A 19,446-nucleotide genomic window follows, 5' to 3' on the forward strand; every position below is an offset into this window, starting at 1 on the left:
GCCATAAACAAAGTCAGGCGACTGCCAACTTGAAGAGTCATAAACGGCGGGACTATTCTCATGGAGCGTAGCTGCCATGTGTAGGGCATAAATCAAGACCAATAGTGTCTACCGTTCAATTCCACTGAACATAGCTTAAATATTTACTTGCAAATTGTCTCTCCGTTCCGTCTAGGACCATATTCTTTATAGAGCATGGATTACTGAATGGCCGTAACTCATTAACTGTTTATTATTCTCCGTTAGTCTTTGACTTTCTGAATGTTAATTAGTTAAATATCAGCCAACACATTAAAACTGTTCGTTGTGTTCATTACAAGAGTATAAGTTTTAGTAGAGTTGGGATATGTAAGTAATATTTAAAGAATTTCTAAAATCCCCTGATAAATAGAATTACTCATTGTTTTATTGTTTAAATATCAAACCTGCCATGACTGGGATGTTCAAGGATCTTAATTAATTTTAAAATCCTCCTTTATTTTATGAATGTCTGTTTCAGTTTCTGAAGAGAGAGAGAGAGAGAGAGAGAGAGAGAGAGAGAGAGAGAGAAATGGGGTTAACGTCCACTCGACACAAACTAGGTCATTTCGGACTTTATTTTAATAATTCGCTTGCGCGTAGGGGTCTTTAGCAGAGGGAGGAAACCGGGGGACCCGGAGAAAACCCAAGAGGTTGGACATGCGACCATACTCCTTGTCACGTACAACCGGGGATTCGAAACCACGCCAGTTGACTCAATGACGGGCTTTATGATACAACACGCACGTGCTAACCATTCGGCTACCCCCCCCCCTCAGTTTCTGAAAGTTATCGCCCTTAGATAGTAGTTTACATTGTAGTTGAATGGACAATTCGACCCAAATCTGTACTTTATTTTGTACAGTTGGGCCGGGGTCTTTACTATCTTGCAATCGTAACAACGAGTTTTCTTGGAGGGGCAGGGATCTTATAACAAAAAGGATTCGAAACAGTTTAATCATTACCCTCTGTGGTGTTTGCAGGGGATGCCTGCATTGGTCGAGAAAGTTCATTTTCCGGTGTGGTTCTCCCTTGTCAGTGATGCAGGACTGAGTGCCTGACAAGGACAGCTGTCTAGTCGTTCGGATGGCACGAAAAACCGTAAAAGATCCCTTGACAGTTTGAATTCGATATAAGAGTAGGCCGTAGTGCCGCTGTCCGCGCAAAATTTCTCTCATAGCACACTGTATGGCCTATGCCCGTCTTCATTAGGTCAGTTCGGAGCAGAACAGTAGGACGTTAAACCCCATTTCATTTCACCTAAACTATGAGTGTTATATGGCTATTTATATATGTATTTACCATCTTCGTGTTTCCAGTTCAAGATTAACGTTAGTGTAGTCTGGGGTAATTTAGAGAATGATAAAAGTGTTCTTTTTATGTTGTTTTGTTCTTCAGGGCGTTCGTGTATACGAGAAAATTTTGGAAAGTTATGGATGGTTTAACAAGTTTTACGGACGATTTTGTTTTTCTTGTCTACAATGGTCAGTTGTATTGTCGATTATATTAGGCGTGTGTGGTTATTTCAATTGTGACATGACATAAAATTAATTAATTTTATTTTCCTGTTGAAAGTGATCACCTTTTTTTTAAATTATGGTTGATGGACGATCTGGGTTTGTAATCGAGTCAGTTAAACCTGTAACAATCGTCGGCAACATGGAACTGTGTTTGGATAGGAATTTGAATAACAGTAAATTCTGGAAATACAGCCATTTATTTGAAGAATCTTAACGTCAGTGCCCACCCCTTTGTAATAAATATTTTGTCTGGGCACTGCCAAAAAATACCTCTATAAATTAAAGTGATATCGTCAGATATTACAACTGTGTTGATTCATAATCAGCTATTTACTCAAAATCAAAATGGGGGAGGGGGGTGACTGAATGGTTAGCGTGCGCGCGCTGTATCATAAAGTCTGTCATTGAGTCGACTGGCGTGGTTTCGAATCTCCGGTTGTACGTGACAAGGAGTAGGGTCGCCTGTCCAACTTCGTGGGTTTTCTCCGGGTCCTCCGGTTTCCTCCCACTGCTCAAGACACCTATGCGCAAGCGAATTATTGAAATAAAATTGAACCATATGTTAGTCCCGAAATGACCTAGTTTTGTGTTGAGTGGACGTTAAACCCCATCTCTCTCTCTCTCTCTCTCTCTCTCTCAAAAACAAAATACTTTATAGTTCTTCTGAGTTTCCCTTTATTCAACTTAAAGATAGATTTTAGGGCTGTTGTCTAACACTGGGCGTTTTTAAAGAAACTGTTAATACGCAGTGCAGACAGTTAAAAGACTCTAAAATATAATTTATCGATATCCCAGGATGATATGTCGTTCTCTGTTTTGCATGTATAATATTTATTATTAACTTATTAACATGCTTGGCAACGGGACAAGAATGGGAAAGAGAAGACTGACTGACCCCGTCCCGTAATTAATTAGTGGACAAAGTTTTACGATCGCTTTGGTCACTGATCATCCCAGTGGAGATTCTGACCAGTCTTTCACGTCTACTGACACAGGGTTAATTACACCGTACCTAATTATGGGAGATGGACAAATTCTATTAGACGATTTTGGATATTGCTTTTATTAGTGATGCATGCTGATGAATTCTTGAAAACTTGATATAGTATTTAAGAGAACAAAATGAACAAGCTCCATATGAATTGTGTTGCCAACATGAATTGTCACGAGCTGAATAAGGGGTAGTTTCTTTATGTCTATTATAGAATTTGGAACATAATGTCCACGAATTTGGAACATAATGTCCATATTTTATGACGTTAGATCAGGCCCCGAGTTCACAAAGTATTCTTAGACTTGGATTAAGAATTTACTCAAACTTGTTCGCCTTATTTGACCTAAAATATAGAGCTTTATAAAACTTTTGTTGTTTTAATATATCAAATACATAAGTAAGAAACTGTGCAAATTTGTGTGTTTCTTGATCAAAGATATTTTTCATAAACAATGATTGAAAGTTGAGTAAATTATTAACTTAAGTCTGTGAATGCTTTGTGAAACCTGCCTAGTTGCAAATATTCTTCAAAGACCAAATTGGCATTTTATCAGGTTCTCTTACAGGTCATTCCTAAGAAGGGACTAGTGAGACACTGCGTATATACATAAATTCTTTGCTCGTTTGAGAAAAACCTTGTAATTGTTTAAGTCCAACATTTTAATAACCTCCAGGGTGACTGGACAAAACTGTAAAGCTCTGCTTACTATTTTAGATGGGATGAAAACACGAGATCACATTGGCGTATACGTAACAGAACCCCAAACTGTTGGAATACAATCTTCCCGCTAACACTACACACGTACCCATAGAATAAACTCCAATGCCAAAATGAAATGACTGAAATGTTGTTTTGCCGTGACTTTAAGCTAACACTACACACGTACCCATAGAATAAACTCCAATGCCAAAATGAAATGACTGAAATGTTGTTTTGCCGTGACTTTAAGCACCCGTTCGATCCTATCCAGAGAACATACTTTGTTTGGTTTTCTCTGTTTTTACAATGTGCACAGTATGGATGTACTACAATGAAATACACTTGTTTAATCAAGGTGTAATTGTAATGCAAGAAATTATGCCAGACAAATTAAATCCATAATTTTAATAATCTTTAAAATTCAAATTGATGGATTTATTGGTAATATATAATGTACAAAACTGTTTCTTTGGGGTTAAATGTTTTTGGTTTGTGTTTTATTTGATACTTGATACTTGATATACATATCAATCATAATATATTTCTTAACTATGAAATATTTCCATAATAGAAACTCAAAATAATTCTCAGAATTAACTAAGAATTTTCAGAAAATTACATTTCTAACTATTTAAAGTATGCATAATTGGGGTTTATTAAATGCTATGGCAGTATGCCATCCTCTAGAGAATGGAATTTGAATGAACAAGTACATTGTAAGTGAAGATGGGAAAAGTGTCATGACAAGTAAGAATTAAAAGGATAATTTTAACAGAAAAGTATTAATATTGTATATTTTATTAATATTTTAATTATACATACAAGAAGAGTAATTTTGTTAGGAAACGTGTCAGTCTAACATATTTCTTGAGTTTTTCTGAAAGCAAAATATAAACATTTTGTTTAATTATTCAAATGAAAAGTACAAAAAAAAGCAATTGGGAATAGTAAATTATAAGCATGACAAAATATTTTTTTCAATTAATTTTCTGTTGGTATAACATATACATTTGATTTGATTTTTGACTTATTCTTTTGTTTCTTTTTTAAAATTTTGTTTTCTTTTTGCAGTTTTGATGGATGATAGAGAGGACTGGGTAAAATAAGATAATCTTTTCGGCATAAAGTAGTTTCTTCACTGAATGTCATTGTTGGTAGCGACCTAATTTTTTTGAGCTAAAATTCCTATTTTCTTGGACAATCTTTCATATGATTGAGGATAGAGGAAAGCCATAACACACATTATATGATATGACTCACACAGAAAACAAACCATAAAAATAATGTGCCATCCTCGTTAATAAATTATGTTAAGCATCTTGATTCCTTTGAGATAGATTTAGTGAATATTAAGATCTTTCTTCTCTTTGTCAAAAAATTTGAAGTAGACTTTTAGCCTTATAATGGCTTTTATGCCCAGATTTCTGTCTGTGTTATAGTTCTTTAATATTTTGTTCATTAGTCTTGATATTGCTACAAGTATGGAATTATTTTCTTGATTATAATTTGAAAGAAAATTTTGCTCATCCTTTTAAATGGGGTATGGATATTATTGTCTGCAAGTAGATTTATGCGAATCCAATGTTAGTTGCAATGAGTCTATGTAAGTCGGAATAATTTCTTGTCATTCATCAGCCTTTTATCATACTAAATCCATTATTTCCCATAATCTCGAATAACGCCCATAATTTACTTCACGACAATGTCACTAACTGTAGGTGTGTGTGTGTGTGTGTGGGGGGGGGGGGTAGATAGCCGATGGTTAGCGCGTGTGCGCACTGCATCATAAATTCTGCCAGTGAGTCAACTGGCGTGGTTTCGATTGCCCGTTTGTACGTGGCAAGGAGTAGGGTCGCCTGTTCAACCTCGTAGGTTTTCTCCGTTCATCCGGTTTTCTCCCACTGCTAATAAAGACCCCTGTTGAAATATTAAAATAAAATTGAACCCTGTGTTAGTCCTGAAATGACCTAGTTTGTGTCGAGTGGACGATAAACCTCGTCTCTCTCTCCCCCATCTCTCTCTCTCTCTCTCTAACTCTAAAGAAATGTTACTTGGTTGCAAACTAATTTAAAAAACATGGCTTGTAAAATTCAGTAATTTTGTATTACCACACTGAAACCTCTTCTTTGAAACCTGTTTGAACTTTATTCAAAGATTGGATGTTGTGTTTTTTATATAATTTAACAATAATTTAGCTTAATAGTCTATTATAGAAATAAATCTCAAAATGAATATATTTTTAGAACTGTGCAACAACCAAATAAAAGAGAACCGATTATGGCTCTTTTCAGTTAGGGATGATGGTATAATAATTTGTTTAGTCTTTAAATGATGGTTTACAAGATGCACACTTGTATGGTTTCTGATTTACGTGGTAAGGGGAATAACTCTCTTTATGAGTGGAGTTCAATCGTCGAGAATATCTGCGATTGGTCTCTGGTACACAAATCACGACAATTGCTCTATTTTTTTTCTTGGACGCAGTGGACTTTCTTTCTATTTTCTTTTAAATTTTTAAAAATGAATAAATACACAGGTTTACGGTTATGATCAACTATCTGGTTTTCGGTTTATTTTTTCTCGATTCTTTAGAATTATCAACATGTTAATGATGGTTAACAATCTCTTTCTGTTGTTACTTAGATAAAAGGAAAAAAATTGTGTTAGAAAATGTATGAGTTAATGTTGTTATAAAGTGTTTTACAAGGCGAAAACCATTCTGAAAATCGGGTTCCTTTAATACAATGAAACTTAATGGCTTAAATTTCAAATTGAAAAGCAGTAATAAATTAGTAATAGACAATATGGTGAAATTGTCGATCATTTCGGGACTAACACATGGTTCAATTTTATTTCAATAAGGGTCTTTAGCGGTGGAAGGAAACCGGAGGACTCGGAAAAAACCCACGAGGTTGGACAGACGACCCTACTCCTTGTCACGTACAACCGGGCCCCAAGTTCACATTGCATTCTCAGACTTAAGTTAAGAATTTACTCAAAATTATTCGCCTCATTTTAACTAAAATATAGCCCCTTTATAAAATGTATCAAATACACCAATAAGAAACCATGTGCAAAGTTTTGTGTTTCTGGATCAATGATATTTCTCACAAATTCTTAACTTAAGTCTGAGAATGCTTTGTGAACTCGGGGCCAGGAAATCGAGATCACGTTAGTTGACTCAATGACAGATCTTATGATACAACGCGCACGCGCTAACCATTCGGCCATCCAACCCCCCTCTGTTTTACAAAATCACAACTTTACTTATTTTGTAATTGCAATAAAACACTAGCGATTCTATGGAATACAATTATTGGAGTTTATTACAAGCTTCGTTTCAACAATGATTATCTTGTGTTGTTAAACATAATAAATAAATAATAAATATTGTTTTGTGTTAAATTATATTTAATAATTGAATATCACGTGTTCAAGAGATGCACACAGTTCAAAATCAGAGGATATACAGTTTTAAAAATCCTTCCCTTAATTCTGTTAGTTCGCTGTCAGCGTACATTTTGTCAGTTTTTAGGGTATATTTTCTTTAGTGTATAAATTGTCCATTCCACAATTCGTTTACCAAATGACTACACATTTAAGAAGAAATTAGCTTGTTAAATAGAATACTTACAATTTTATTCATCATAATATTTAACATATTATTATTCACCCCATTTTTTTCATATCAATATCTCGAGATATTGCGCGAGATGTATCAGGGGAAGTAAATCTATTTTACCTGGCTGACTTACTCACCATTGATTGTCAATACATAGTGATATAATGGCGGCTTCATATTCAATTGTATGTTGATATGACTTTTAATATTTGAACGTTTTAAAAGATATTATATTTCTGAATGTCCAATTAATGTATACCGTGGAATGGTCAGTCACTTGTAAGGAAATTTTCTTAATTAATGTAACTTTCAAGATTAATATTTCAAATATTTCACTTTTTATTTTTAATGATACATCTGGATAATACACGAATAATTTCTCAAATGATAATCAATCTATTCTCTAATGTGAATTCTAACTATTCGTGTGCTCAGGAAATACTTTTGTTATAAACCGACCCCTTAAACGCATTAAGGGAGACAACTACATTTAAGCTCAATAAGACACAAGATGCTGGCGATCATAGCCTCGGTAAAAGTCATTCAGAGACCTACTAATATTCTTGACTTCGGATATTCTCGTGTTTATAAAATAGAAGCTTTAACAAAAAGTTCTTGCCAGATTTGTTTTTCGGCTTTGCGGCTTTAATAATTGTGGCATAATGAAGAATTCTACAAAGGTCCAATCTACATTCAGAATTTCATTCTTCATTACATTTAAACTTTAAAGGTTATACATTAGAATCTAGCAAAATTTCGAAATTTTAAATTGCAAATTGTATTTATTAATTAGAGCTTGTGAACATGGCATATACAATCTTCTGAAAGGAAAATTTAATTAAATAAATTCGTGAATTGTTCATTCTATATCATTATTTAGACATACCAAACACTTTCTAGGACTCTTTGCTGGTGACTTGGCAAAATCTCTACGACGTTTCAATATTGCTAAAATAAAAACTATAATTCGTTATTCTGAGATAAATATCGGGTTGTTTAAAATTTGGGTTTTTATTTTCATTTCATTACACGAAACGATTTACTAGCATATCATTCAGAAAACAGCCAATGGGTAAACCTTATATGCAGATTGATAAACCAAACCCATTAAAAAATAGAGCAAATAATTAGCATGGAAGCAAACGGACCGTTTACATTTGTGGGAATCAAGAATTCATATTACAATAGATAAAGCCATGTTTGAAAGGTGGAGGTCACTACCAATATTTAAAGGGCACAGGGAAATACTATGTAACATTAACTTGTATCAGAAACAAACTATACATACGTTAGGTCCGGTCCTATGTTAGCCGGTTGTTCCCATACAACCCCCCCCCCCCCACACCATCCCCACGAGGGTCAATAAAGTTATTAGAAAAATGTACGAGTTACCACATCATAAGACGTGATATGACTATATAGTTACAGTACGGATTTTCAAATAAGTTTGTATGTAAATTTGAGATAAATTTTCAAAACCAATGCTAAAATGTGGACGTCTTAATGTACCGGGCATAGAAATATTTTAGTGGTTTTGAAATGATTTAACGAACGCTCGATGAAAAGATCTAACTAAACTGACCAGAACTTGGATTTTGAATATTATATAAAATTAATGTACTTGGTGGAAGTGATAATGGCTATTTGATTAATGACTAGGACTGAACGAATTTCAAACAGTCAAGGGAACAATACTTTAATGTAAAAGTATAAAGTTATTTTGAATATGATATATACACTTCATTTTATGGTGAGAGTAGTAATGTCTCTTTAATTGGTGTCTGAGACTGAACGAATTTCGAACATTTAATGAACAAAACTGCAATACAAAATTTTAAAATGATACCAATACGTCATTGAAAATTTATATCTGTATTACAAATTGACGTAATACGTCACTAACAAAAGTATTTAATTTTTCAAATTCTATTACTTTAACTGCATTTTCCAGAAAAGAAACGAGCATATTCAAATGACTCATAGTCAAGTTTAAAAGCAAATAAAGTATGCATACAGTCGTTTTGAAGAGTGTAGTCTAACGGTCCTTTGTTACAAAAAAAAAGTCTTTCAATTGTTTTAAATTTTTTACAGACAACAAAGGCAATTGCATCACCGCCTATCTTTCAATCCAATTTTAAAATTGTGTTTTACAGGTTTATCTGAGACGCTCAGGAGACAAAAGATGATGGTGAAAGAGGAGAAGAAAAAAGTTACAATTAGATACGAGAAAACCCAATTACAGCACATAAAATTACACGAGGATTTTTCATCAAGCTTCGGTAAATTGCAATTATTATAGAGGCAACACCGCGTAAAAATATTCGCGCTGGCGTCTTCTATCTCTGCTAATGAAGTGACAAGACTGTGTTATTTATCCCCTTGTTCCCGTTTGCTTGATTTAAACCTCGTCCTATGCTATTGGATCCCGTCAACATAAACCAAACATTCGGATCTCCGTTTGAAAAGAAAATTCTGATTTAAACCCTCAACCCCTTAATTTCTTTGTCTCAACCCGTCTTCCTATCAGACGAATTAAAAGGCGGAGCTTTCTAGCAAAAAAAAGTATCTGTTTTATGACCGATGAAAAAGAGAACCCAATGCATCTTCAAGACTTTTTAATGAATATTGTTTTTTTTTAACCATGAAATCAAATCTTTAATCTGACACTATCATTTCATTTGCTTCATATCATCTAGACTTTAATGGAAATAAAATGAAAGCACCTGATTCTGTGATTTGTTAAATATTGTCTAATGAATACAAAGCATCAAATATAGAATTAATTATTTCCCTTTAATAACTAACGTCTACGTATATATTAAAGAGACATTGTGTTGACGTTTGACTTCCATTTTATGAAAAACTGCTAGGTTTCATGTACAATAACAAAAAAAGAGAGACTATATTAAATTTTCTGTTTTGTGGACTAGTTATCTGTAGCTCACAGCGACCTATTATTAAGGGTATCGTATATACCATTGGTAGCACGTTAAGGATGCCTGACATTTGAAAATCGCAATTAAAGTAGACCTTAGCACCTGTGTCATGGCAAATTGACCCCCATGCCACATTGTAATTTTGTACGGCACATGCCTGTCTTTAATAGCCCGGTTGTGTAGGATAAATTCAAACCACTTATATCATACATTATGCATTACAATGACTTGATATTTAGTCAAAATATAGTTGGTGGGCAATACAGAAAAACGATACAAAATTTGTATTGAAAATTGAAAATAAAATCGGAAGGTATCGCGACATTATTTTCTGAGTGAACTGATGAGCCATGTTAGACAGGCATACAGGGAACTGATTTTGTCGATTTCAAAATGTCATGCGATCATTATCGTGCCCCCACTGGTATACATGTGACAGCGATTTTTAGGTCAATCCGAACGACTAGACTATTTTCCTTGTCAGGCCCTCGGTTCTGCAACGCCCGCCTTGCAACACTGACAAGAGGAACCGGACTGGAAAATTCCGAGGCACTTCCTGGGCCAACACCGGCTCCGAAACCTTGAGCGCGTTGTCAATGAGCCAGCACCGTAATCGCCGAGCCACCGCCAATCCCACAAAATTATAAATCATAAGAACTGTGAACTCGGGGAGGGCAAAACCACACGAGCTAAACTTTAAAGAACACAATTCTGAAACAAGGTGTTTTATCATAAAATAAAATTATGCTGATAGTTAACAATAACACTGCAAGTCAAATATTGAATTCCAATAAATTTCTTTTTTGAAAATGTGTTCAGGTGGAAAAGGGTTATTCTTAATTAAAGGTGATAGTCCACCTATTTATATATCACAATATCAGCTATGTAATCATGACAAAAACTAAAATCAGCTTTACAAAAAATAATAGCTAGAATTACAAACTAAATTGATATTGTGTTCCTGGTGTCATAGGAGGGACCAGAATTAAGATTTGTAAAAGGCAGTCTTGACAAATATTTATTTTTTATTTTTTTGAAAATTTTGATGACGTCATAAAAGCATTGTTTAATTAAACATACATTATGCAAGAGCTAAATCTGCGTATTGCAGTCTTTCTTTAGGCCTGAAATGTTATCTAAATTATTAATTAGACATTAATTGACTTATCCAGACCATAATCAACTCTCGTCAACACTAGCCTGCCATATTTACTGGATTAGGATCCGATTGCTGCTCTACGCTCATTCATGATTAAATCAAGAAATGGATTATCGAGACTATGTATTTTATCGTACCGACTTTAGTAATGATGATCGAGGCTAGGCCCAAAATAAATTCAATCGCTAAATTCTAGGTTCAGAGTGGATCAATTTGACTGAAATTTTCAGCAAATTCCCTTTACATTATCCAGTTTTTAACTATTATAGCGAGAACTGCCAGCTTTTTATCTAATCTCCCATAATGTATCTTTAAGAGTGACTTTTCATGAATGTGGATGGATGCAGCTATCATCAGTATCTATTATTTGCATAGAAACATATATAAAATCTTCTTTGAAATTCCATTAGTGATTGTTTCTGTTTGACATCAAACAATGGGAACAGTACCCAAAAGAAGCCCTGTAGTCTCTTAGATGATTAACCTTTGTTTCCTACTAAAAATCTTAGTTGGTGAATAAGAAAATGAACACTGAAGTAATATAAGTAGGCACGTTAAAGATACATTAGTTAAGAGTGTTATAAAGAGTTGGCCATTCTTGTTATAATAATTCAAAAATAGATGATAAAAAAAGAAAATGTTGAAGATTTCAGTAAAATTACTTTGTTCTGAACGGAATTGTCATTGTTGGAAGTTTGGACTAGACATAGGCACCGTCTATGAGAATTGGCGATCGTTTGATTGACAGACGATAACTCCACCCACATATTCTCGATTATCAAGTAACATGCTCAGTGGCTATGATAGGCTCGCTTGTCAGGCTCTCATAACCAGTTTCCGGTAGTGACATCAGCGACTAGCGGTATATACAAGCTAGCTTGGTTCGCCATTTATTGATTTAATTTTAAATGGACGACTGTTTAAATCCAAACTGTATCCAAGTCATCCGTGGATCTACAGAGTTGATTTTGAACTAATTAATATTTTCTATAATCTCTAAAGCCTAAATAAAGACTTGCAATAGGCAGATTTAGCTCTTGCATAATGTATTTTTAATAAGTGAATGATAGTGTTTAGTCGATCGGATATAATGAAACACCGAGGTCCCGTGTACACATTGGCATGTACGTAAAAGAACTATTGGTAGATGGAATTCGAAATAAAAGTAGATCGTTATTAACCAAAATTTCTCTAATAGCACACTATATGGCATAAGTCAGTTTTCATTGGCCCAGTCGGTATAGAAAAGCAGGACGACAAACCCCATTTTATTTTATTTAATAATTAAAGTTATAAAAACTATTATAATTGTTAAAGCCATTCATTATCGTCGGGATGTTGAAATATTACACTCGTAAGGTAGTATATTCTTCAATTCTTCCTATAAGAATTATACAGGAAGGAAATGTACGACCAGTTTAAACCAAAGAGGAGACTCATCGAATATAAAGGCCATACGTAATTTTTGTCAGAGTTATGGCCCTTTGTCTATTAAACCTTGTTTAATTTTGGATGGACTCATTATTCACGAGGACCTCAAATATTTAAAACTGTAAACTGTTTAAGTATATCCCAACCATTATTTTAACACACTGTCTTAAGACTTTAGACTTAATCCAAGAAGTCATTGACTTCCTTATATGCATACACGTTTTCAGTAAATCATTAACAATAATATTTAGTTTTATAGACTGGAGAGAAACTAGATCAACCGTAGAGAGAGAGAGAGAGAGAGAGAGAGAGAGAGAGAGAAGGGGGGGGGAACGCCTTGTTTTGTTAATGATTGACCAATCCTTAATTTTAAGCGAAGGTATGCGTGTGTTACAAACACCGCAACAAGGAAGAAAGGTGAATATTTTGTTTCCTGATTGTATCACATAAGGATTTCTCGAATTCAACTAAAATATAAATTCCTGTTTGTGCTCAAACTTTCAATATTAACATGGCACCGCAACACTTTATTAGCTATCTTAATTCAGGCGTGGTATTGGGTGTTCTGTAACAGAGAACATACCAAGCCTCATACTAAATAGAAAAGATGTCCAGAATTTAAAATAAAAGATTAGAAGAGCCATTTTCTTAGAAACATAAATTACACTCGCGCAATTAACTTTTGAAATCAGAAACACAGTCCTTTTAATGAATAGATGGCTTGAATAAATGTTTATCTACTAGACTATTGTGCCTTATATAAGCTAGACTCTATGTCGTGTTTTACTTTGTAATCTGACGCTTTTCACCTTCCCTACTTTGTAAACAGGGGCCTGTTTCACGAAATTTTAACTAAGATAAAAATCCAAATCTCACTGCTAAAGACCCCTACGCGAAGCGAATTATTGAAATAAAGTTGAAACGTGTGTTAGTCCCGCCGAAATGACCTAGTTTGTGTCGAGTGGACGTTACCCCCTCTCTCTCTCTCTCCCTCTCTCTCTCTCTCTTGTAAAACAGTTTATAACAACATTAACTCATACATTTTTAAGACATATTTTTTCCTTTTATCTAAGTGACAACAGAAAGAGATTGTTCATCATCATTAACATGTTGGTAATTCTAGAGAATCGAGTAAAATAAACCGAAAACGAGATAGTTGATCATGACCGTAAACTTGTGTATTTATTCATTTTTAAAATTTTAAAAGAAAATGGAAACAAAGTCCACTGCGTCCGAGAAAATAAACAGAGCAATTGATGTATGTACCAGGCACCAATCGCAGATATTCTCGACTATTGAACTCCACTCATAAAGAGAGTTATTCCTACTCTCCTCTCTCTATCTCTCTCTCTCTCTCTCTCTGTTCCTTACTTTGTAAGCTAACCCTTTGACGTGTTTCTTAATTTGTAATCTGGAATCCTTAATTTTTGAGCTAGACCTCGCTATGTGCCATAATTTGAAAGCTACAGTTTGTCATGTGCCTCAATTTGAAAGTGTGCCTTGATTTGAAAGCTACATTTTGTCATGCCAGAAAAGTAACACAAATTAATTCCGTATCAAATTCTTTGTTCTTCAAAATCTGCATTGCATCAAATGTAAATCATATTACTTTACCTGCTAATTGAATAATCTACTACAATGTATTAATCTTATAATCCTCAAACCTAATCTAGTAAGCTCTTTTAAGCACCGCGTTCAGAAATAAAATGGCCAACTAACTATCCTGTTATACCCAGTATCTTAATATGTTTATTCTTGCAACATAACCTTTATTATTTCTTTGTGAAAACTTACCCTGTGTAATGGCGAACTCTATTTGAATGTTCCCCATTACATACCAGTATAACGAACATAACCATCTCTTTGATGTTCCCGTAATATTTAAATTACCCTTGTTCGTAACGCCTGGTCCCTTTCACAACACTCCCCAACCGATTAAATTAGGAAAACTATAATAAAAAATAAATCGCTAAAATCAGCCTCATGGTTAGGGGAAAAAAACTTGCTTTGAAGTTTGCACATTAGCTGTCCCTCAACAAATGTGCCTAATAGAATATTACTCATGTATGGGGCTGTAAAACAATTTTCTTGGGTTGCATGAATAGGCGACCGAAGAGTTTTATTGGGGTGTCGATCACGTTTCTGAAGGGGGCTGCGAGTTTTATTGGGGATATTTGCAGATGTACGGCGGGTCTCTAACCCCGGATTGGTCAAGGGCGGCTTTATTAGTAAGCGTGGCCAGTCAATGGTAGTAATTAAAATGAGGTAGATGGTAATTTGGGAGGATTAGCCGATCAATAGATTGAACGAGATCAATACGGGTCGTGAATGGGGTCAAATCAATTACAGACATTGGTAAAATGGTCGTATCTTATTGACCCCACCATCTAAATCACCGCCTTAGATTTGATATCTGACAAGCACTCAGTGTTATGGCTTGTTCCGGCGTGTGATGCGGACAAATCCAACCTTAAATTAAAATCTCTCACTAAATATAGTCATGATATCTATATTAGCCTGATTAATCCAAATTTCCTAGGACCAATCTTTTTAAAAATCGCACCTCCTGCCCTACTGTCTGTAGTGATTGTTCCGGAAAGTGGATTGTCTTTGATGGTTTTCAGATGTCCTATGGTTTAATTCAATTACTTGGGTTAAGCATCCAAGTTATTCCAATAGAATATAACTTGTCTTGATCCTATCTTCCGATATTAGACTCTAAAACATGTCAATTGAAAGACAAAATCTTTATTTAAACTACCCAAAGCATCTTCAACATATCTGCCGGTAGATATCCATTAAATTTTAAAGAAAATGATGGTATATTAACTACCAGAATGAGTGTATCGGGATATTTTATATTTAACCTAACAATACATAATTTATATCTTGTAATACGGACCACTAATAAGGGAGACAGGCTGGGACATCCAGAGGAACTTTTATCAGCCAAAATCAGGATCGAAATAGGTACCTCTTGCTTAGTGTGCCAGCACCACACCCACTGTGCCACAATTCTATGAAATACAATTAATGTGTATTATTGAGCGAAGCCCTGACAACAGTTCTTTAGTCTTATCACCCAGTAATAAATTGTAATTGCATTCCCAAAGAAGTGTGTACTGCCTATATTGCGCGTCTTTTATTTTAAATCTTATATTATGGCGCGTCTTTTATTTTAAATCTTATATTATGGCGCGTCATTTGTCTACCTACACAAACTTATTGGACAAAATAAACAAAATTACTATTGCTAATTATTTATTAGTGCTTTTCAATTTGAAATTGAAGTCATAAAATATGATTGTATTGAAAGAACAGGATTTCCATAACGGTGTCCGCTTTGGATGATTGTTTTAACGTTTATAATGCGCTATACAAATACTCTTTTTTGAAAGGCAGAAACCGAACCAGACAGTGAAAAAATGGTTTCCAATCATTTCATTAAAATTTGTCTGCATGAAAGATATGGTTTTCGTAACAATAATTCACAATTAGATTGGAAGACAAAATGTTAACATTGCTGAACAACCAGGTGCAGAGGACTTGGGCTAGTCACGTCTGTGCACGTGGTAAATATAATCGGTCCTACCAGGTAGACAGGGCTCAGACTAGTTACATCAGATATAAATGAAATCGGTTCTACCAGGTAGAGAGGTCTCAGACTACTCTCGCCAGGTATAAATGCAATCGATCCTACCAAGTAGACAGGGCTCTGACTAGCCACGTCAGATATAAACGAGACAGGACCTACCATTTAGTGGGGATTGAAAAACCGAATATTAGAATCTAAATACAATACAGGACAACTGCCCACCTAAACAAACAAAGATAATAGAAACAACACAAGAATAAAGCGCACACAAACCTTCTTAGAGAAGACATACATAAAGTGCCAAATGCTCAGTTCAGTTAGCCGAGTATAGTACGTTACATGTGAGGTATAATAATCGTACGATTTTATGGAGTTTCTTTTTCTAAACAACATTTAATTCACCAAGCAGACACACGGTGATTAAAAAACTTGGACAGTGGCAAGAGAGACGATTTTATAGACCGATTGACTAAAATAGTGACGACAGACACCAGTGTGCGTTGGCGTTACGGGACCGGAAGTTTCCCTAAAATTGTATATTGAATAAGTATCCTGTGTATTATCAAACTGTAACAAACGACTAGTATCTTGCACAATGAAATATATTCAATTTGGAATAGCAAAGCCAATTTTCTTTCAAAGTACACTAATTATTCCTCCCATTTTCTTATTAATTTTTTTCCAGATACACAAAGAATAGTTTATACGTGCGAATACTAAACAAAAGCAGCAAAGTTCTTTTTTGGGGAAAAACAAATTATTCCTCCCAGTTTCTTAATAAATTCCGAGAAACATACAATATATTTTATACATGTACATAATGAACAAAGGTATCAAATTGGTCAGAACAACACAAAAAAAGGGAAAGAACAAAAATCCGGAAAGAATGATAAAAGAAAACAAATTACATGAAGTGATGCCTTCCTGAAGTCCTTTGATTCAGTATATACATACATATACGTGTGGTCTTTGATGTTGTAGGAGCAGTATATCACCTTCCCGTAACTTTGTTGTGTAAATCGCTCGGTTTAAAAGCTTAACAACTTTAAATGGTTAGTTTTAAAAATCTTACTACTCCATCCACACAGGATGTCCATTGATGTCTTCAACACGGGGCATTCTATTACAATGTTATATGACTCAAATTTCCAGTTTTATTGCCCATTTACCAAACTAGCGTAAAAATCAAAGGCTACCGACAGGTAAAATACTTATTCGTTCTGTTGTTATGAAAATAAGATGCACGCCTAAAGTCTTTATCATAATTGCAAGATATCTGTAAAGGGTTTTCTTCTGTTATCATGGTGTACCTATTTTCGCGAGTCACTGATTTTATTACCTCGCTGAAATAAAGATCCGATGAATGTCAAACGAAATTCACGCAAAACTATCGCCTATTTACACAATACATCTTGCTTGGGTATCTGCTCAATAAATTGTAAAACTTCTATATAAAGGAGTTCTCCCACACAGTAACTTTCAACAGTTTCGTTATGTGTTTCAATCCAGGTCAATATTAAAAGTACAATATAGGCAGTTATTGTAAAATAATCATTCGTAAAAGGGAAGAAGAAAATATCAGATAATATTGGGGAACGGAATGTGACAAACTGACAAATATAGATAGTACAAGTACAGCGTCTGAAAATGGAGAGAAAAACGATCACATTGGAGATAAAGGCAACGGGGATCTAGAATATGCAATGTTAGAAATATAGGGAGTACAATATAGACAGTTAATGTATTTTTACCAATTATGAAAATGAAGACTAAAAATATCATAACTGAAATAAAGGATTTCAGAATATACAGTGCTAGAAATAAAAAACTTCCCAAACAAATTAGAAGTTTTATTAGATGCGTTCAAGTTATCGATTTATCGGTATCTTCAAAGATTCGCAAGCTTGGTCTTTAGCTTTATTCCAAAATATGAAATGAAATGAAATGGGGTTTAACGTCCTACTCTTCTGCACCTAACCTGGGCTAATTGAAGACGGGCATACGCCATACAGTGTGCTATGAGGGAAATTTTGCCCGGGCAGCGGCGCTACGGCCTACTCTTATATCGAATTCCAACTGCCAAGAGATTTTTTACGTGCACGCCAATGTGTACACGGGACCTCGGTTTTTCGTCCCATCCGAACGACTAGGCAGCTGTCCTTGTCAGGCCCTCCGTTCTGCATCACTGACAAGGGGAAACCACGCCGGAAAATCGAGATGAACTTTCTCGGCCAATGCAGGGATCCAAAATATGAAGAATGGAAATTTAGGATTTTTAGTTTTGGGTGTCCCCCCTTAAGACCAGGTGTTAGTAGATATAAGATCTTGTTGAAGACACCAACACGGACCTTAGTCGACATTTTGTGATAGCATAGTTGAATCTATATAGACAGTATCTTTGAAATATGATAGGATAATTTAAAAATCTGGAATTTCAATTTGTTTTATGAGGATCAGCATTCACGTATATCATTATATAAACCCTAACTTTGGCTTGGTAGGCTATATAGTTGTTCAGAATCGTGTAGTATATTCGATGATTAAACTAACAAAGATAACATATTAGATGTCATTTTAAAAATTAATTATTGAAAATTACTTGAATACAATAAAGAGGTTAAAACAGAGAAAATTGCCAATACGCTCGGGAATAAGCCCAACATCACTTAAGATTTGAAACAGGATGATATATCAAATTAGATGTTAAGAGATCGTTGATGTAAATGATATATCCACCAAAATAAAATGATACTGAAAGAAAATAAATAACTTTTTAGACAAATTATATATCAAGATTAAGCCAACTTTTAATGAATGAGGCGATTCCCAACAGTTTAAAATGTGGATGTTGACTAATATTATAGAACTATTCAAATGGAACTGCTTAGACGCTTTTATATACCAATCATTTATGTTATTGTACCTATATAAATATGTTCCTTTAACAATATTCTTTTTTTTGTATCCTATACATGTGGGGTGGTGGGGGGCGTTGGATGACTGAATGGTTAGCGCGTGCGCGTTGTATCTTAAGGTCTGTCATTGAGTCAGCTGGCATGGTTTCGATTCCCCGGTTCCAACCTCGTGGGTTTTCTCCGGGTGCACAGGTTTCCTCCTACTGCTAAAGACCCCTACGCGAAAGCGAATTATTGAAATAAAATTGAACCATATGTTAGTCCCAAAATGACCTGGTTTGTGTCGAGAGGACGTTAAACCCCATTCCTCTCGCTCTCTCTCTGTATCATATACATCTAACCTTGTAATTTTTTTTATATAATAAAGTATATTCTTCTTCTACTATAATGTTTCATAATGTTTTATCTTCAATTTCAAATATTGAAGATTAATGCTATTTATTGAAGTATATCTTTATCTGATCTATTCTCTGGTAAATTCAACATGATTATTGGAAAACATTGGAAAGGGTGTGTCCTCACTGTGCCCACTTTTGATTAATCCAATTAAGGTCTA

General features: G+C 34.6%; 1 long non-coding RNA gene across 1 annotated transcript; it reads right to left on the bottom strand.

Annotated features, from left to right (window-relative positions):
• Positions 1-3,808: 3,808 nt before the first annotated feature.
• Positions 3,809-17,360, bottom strand: LOC126821071 (uncharacterized). The gene is made up of 3 exons (XR_007680248.2): positions 16,884-17,360; positions 14,175-14,329; positions 3,809-4,109 (listed from the first exon to the last, which is right to left on the bottom strand). It is a non-coding gene; the product is annotated as an uncharacterized LOC126821071 (long non-coding RNA).
• Between the last annotated feature and the right edge of the window lie 2,086 nt (positions 17,361-19,446).

This window comes from Patella vulgata, chromosome 5, assembly GCF_932274485.2.
Source record: "Patella vulgata chromosome 5, xgPatVulg1.2, whole genome shotgun sequence".
Classification (NCBI taxonomy): domain Eukaryota; kingdom Metazoa; phylum Mollusca; class Gastropoda; family Patellidae; genus Patella; species Patella vulgata.